The 4,605-nt window shown below is 32.1% G+C and overlaps 1 protein-coding gene across 1 annotated transcript in view; it reads left to right on the forward strand.

Annotated features, from left to right (window-relative positions):
* Positions 1-1,109: 1,109 nt before the first annotated feature.
* LOC127873715 (ornithine decarboxylase 1-like) overlaps positions 1,110-4,605 on the forward strand; it is a 33,929-nt gene continuing 30,433 nt past the window's right edge. Inside the window, exon 1 of the mRNA XM_052417673.1 lies at positions 1,110-1,220. The gene's annotated coding sequence lies outside the window, so the exon portion shown is untranslated. The remainder of the gene's footprint in view (positions 1,221-4,605) is intronic.

Below are 4,605 nucleotides of genomic sequence, written 5' to 3' on the forward strand. Positions count from 1 at the left end.
TTTAGAACATAATGCCATAATTCAAAACCATTTGAAACACTGACTGCCGTCTAAAACTTCCTGCTCCTGTTCCGGTAATCACTGATTGTGTCATTTATATTGTTAAATATGTCGAACTTGATTCGTTCCTCCGAGGTGGTTTGCCCGAATAACGCACGATTAAAGAACCAGGCGTTTTTGATATCTGAATGAAAAAAAACCCTGCTTCTTAGTCCTTGGTTTCGTTTCGTCACATCATCTACAAGCTCGAAGATGCACTATTTTGACAACATTTGACTGGAAATCATGCCGGTCGTACATTTTCGAAACACATAAGCAATTTCATTAAGTGTAAGAATAAATATATAAAATATAAAGCATTAATGTAAACATAACTTTTTTGAATCTGAAGAAAAATTACGAGGAGAGTGATTATTGTTTCCGTATTCCGTAAACCAGTATTATTTAACGTTACAGGAAGTCCATTTAACAAAGCATCAGTTAATTTATTAGGACTGCTATCAACGCCTTGTTACGCTCAATGTAAAGCAATCGTTTTTGAAACCTGTTTGATTGCTGAACTTAACACAGTTATCATAAGGTTGATCAGAAAGCTCACACGTGTTGTAATAAAAATAAGAAAACAGTTATGGTTGGTCGAAAAAGGGAGCTATATTTATTAAATATCTACTAATAATAGTCAATCACTTCGTATATCAAAATACGATTTCAGTGACAAGTTGAAAAGTTGCTCAAAAATGGAACATTAACAACATAACTTATATATCTTTTTCACTGCCTTTGTCGTAGTTAGGAGTCAGACTAATATAACTCAGTGGAGATGTTACTTTACAACTATATTCTAGTATGCGTATATTCGAGTTTGCGTTGCATATATAGACGAAGAATAAGTAGCTGCGGATTAAAAAGTTCTTCAACTCATTTAAAAATATGGGTTTACTTCTACAAGCGTCTGTATACTGCATATGAAACAATTTAAAACATGTTAAATTGACCGGTAAAATTGCACAATCTTTCCGTCTTATCTTTTGGTATTTAAGTACTGTGTTATTTTACGTCCTTGATCAACATTTTACCCATGTAATTCGCATATTTAAGGATCGTTTCCTCGAAGAAGGAAGTTTCAATGTGATGCAATACAAACATTGCATTTTCAATATCAAATTACAAAATCGATTTATCGTATTCACAGTTTGCAAATATTTTAAAGGACCCGTGAGGTAAGACTTTTATATGTACATACATTTTGTGAGTTATTCTGACCTCGTAATTTATTACAAGAAACGAAATGGTTAAATTAATTTAAACGTATACTGTTATGCATAAAGTATGTAGATCGAAATGTTATTGTTTCTTTTAAATAGTTCACGTTACTTATCAATATTACAGTCAATTCGTGCATGATCATAGAAGCATATAATCTATAGATATGAGCCTGTTCATACTGAGTGATTAATGCTGAATAATTTGTTAAAATTCGAATTGAATACAATTTAATAGGAATTAATTACACATGCTGGAGTTGCTAAATATTTTATGATGGTGTTTGAAAAAAGACAAAACAATTAGGTCTAACTTTCGAATTAAACATAATCTTATGCCTGGTAAACTGTTAATCACAATCATTTGCTTCACTTCGGCATTGTTATGTATTCTAAATGATCCTGATGATTATGGTTTGGTATTCATCGTCTACAAAATTATGTTAAGATGATATTTTTACTTTATTGAAACAAAACAAGTTTCGTTTTCAAAAAACGGTTAGATTTTGGTTTTGGTGTATAACTTGTCTGGTCATGTATCAACCACTTTCCTTAAAACGGCTTTTGCGTATTGAGGAGAGATTTTCTCATGGCGATGTCTCTAAACGTTTAAATAATCTATTTCAAACCTAATACACATATACTTCTAGAAATCACACGCACGGAGCATATATATTTTAATTCCTATACATGTAAGGTCATAACGATGCTTAATATTATATCCCACACCTACTAAATACGTTGCTGTTCCAACTTTGATTAAGCTAGAAAAGTATATTTTAAATCATTTATGTTTTTGTTAGTTCATCGCGAGACTGTTTACAGCATGCATTGTGCTGCTACATAATTTTATCAGTAGGTTGATTTTATTCAGAAATAATTAAGGTGATGGAATTGTAAGACTTAATTGCGAATCAAACTGTCAGTCGTGATGACGTGTTAGTATTTTCAGACGATTCGTGTTTAATAATGTATATTCATTTAAAGAAGATATAATGATTTTGCGGTAATGTTTATGACCGAATATATGATTCTACCTGACCCACTTTAAAAACTTTTCCGAGATGTAATAATGACCAGTGTTATGACCAATGTTCTTAAGATTTGGTAATACATGTAGCCTGCAACGCGTTAACAAGCTCTTGTTCATAAATTTGACTTAATTGTATTCCATCATTGAGTTTAAAACAGGGACAAATGTTCTTAACAAGTTTCATGAACTACTTTGGGGGAAAACCATTTGCGTCTTTACTTTAAAAAAGCTTTTATTTCACCTAAGAACCTAGTTTTGATTCCATATGACCCAGTTTTGAACCCGGCCGAGTTATTATTGAGACAAATGTTCTGACCAAGTTTCATGAAGATTGGGCAATAAATGTTACATTAGGTATGCTCACAAACTTCTGTACTTTATTTGACACTGTGTCCTTATTGTTTGTTGTCCCCGCGTGAACAAAATTCAAACTCGGCCGAGATGTCATTGTTACAAAAGTTCTGAAAACTTATACGGAAGATTTAGCAATAAATGACGCATCTTTAGTGTTCACACGCATTGGTTGGACTAGAAACTTCGAGTTATCGCTGCTATTCTTAATTTATTGACATAATTATGTGTCCGGATGCAATAAAAGTGTGAATGGATTTAGCGACTGAAATCTGGGACCTCTTGATATCACGGCGAGTGTTCTATCGCCTACAACAACCAAAGCAGGTAAAATAGGTAGTCATCAATCCTCATTTACGAGTTTAAGTGTGTTTTTTTATATTACATTATGAATTTATAAATTACTTTTCTGTATTTTAAAGGCTTTAAATAAGATCTATAGTTATATGCTCATCACTCCATAAAGTTAAGTATGACACAATATGACACATTATGCTTACAAATGCAAATCATAAGCAAAGTAACAGTACATACGGAGCTAGGGTTAGGGCAAGATTTATCCTTTTTTCAATTTTTAAGAGCAGGTGAATTACTACCGTAGCCTAAGTACAAATTCGCTATTGTGTGAATGGTTAGATTATGAATGCCTGATCTGGGTGTCTTATACTAAAATAACTCCGCTAAAATTACGATTAACTTGGCGATAGTAGGTAGTACTGGAAAATACATTATAACATACACGGCATGACATCTATAAACAACGTTTTAATTGTTTTTCAATTTGAAACAATTATTTTGTCACGTTCACAAAGCTGTACTTAAGTGTTAGGCCGGAAAAACTCTGCATTACTAAGCAGCTGTGTAAACACTCATTTTAATAGTATTTTTATTGTTGCATATGTGCAAAAAAAATTCGGGCGTTAAAAACTGAATGTTTTCTGCATAAAGAGTTCTATTTCATTTACAACTTAAAACATGCAAATTATACACTTGCAAAAGTGTTTATGTGTGACCATGTTCCCTGCATTTATACACTTCAATGTATTGCATGCCGTTTCCCCTACAACAAATGTGTTAATGTGAATTTTAAGTGTCTTTAACGTATAATTTCAAGTGAATATAATTTGGGTAAAAACTGCAGAAAAAAGCATAGTAAGGATCTTAAATGCGCATTAATTTATACCATCAACGTTCCGTGTATTGCAAATTAAACTATCTTTTTCGAAAATGGAACTGCCGTTGTCTTTGAAATCGATATTGTTATGTAAAATACGAGCTTAAGTAAGCGTTTTAAAAAGCTTCCACAATTATTCATTAAATTTCTGATGCGTAAAAATAACAACCCGATTGAAAACCACAATGCCGACATTATTTGTTTTAATTAACGTTAGCTAGATCACGTGTATAAGCACTTGCATTTTTAAACGATTTCTTGGAAATGACGGAAATACTTTTAGAAAGTTAAGAATATTAAATAAAGGATATTTGTTCATGTCAGTGAAAGATCCCCGGGGGGAAGGGGGGGGGGGGTAACTTCCTATATACGGGTATACAGGGGTGTGCCGAAAATATGGGGTGTGTTTTTCGACTAAGATTATAGATATGGGTATGGTTTTGAGAAACTAAGTAAAGATATGTGTATTGAAATAAAAAATTTGCTTGTATATAAATGCATATAGATTTGAAAGTATCAGTATCAAAATGGGTATGGTAAATTTCATTCTTGTATATAAATGGGTATCAACAATTTACAAATTAACATATACTACGGGATATAATAGCAAATTCAATAAGTATACTGTATTGATATGATAGAGATTAAAATTCTAGTATGAAATGTGTCCACTTTATCAAATTCTAGAATTGAAATGGTCCAGTTTATCAAAATTCTTGTATTGAAATGGGTCCACTTTCTCAATGGTATCGTATACAAATGGGTCTGCAATTTCAAAAATCTTG

This window comes from Dreissena polymorpha, chromosome 3 (genome assembly GCF_020536995.1).
Source record: "Dreissena polymorpha isolate Duluth1 chromosome 3, UMN_Dpol_1.0, whole genome shotgun sequence".
NCBI classification, from domain to species: Eukaryota; Metazoa; Mollusca; class Bivalvia; order Myida; family Dreissenidae; genus Dreissena; species Dreissena polymorpha.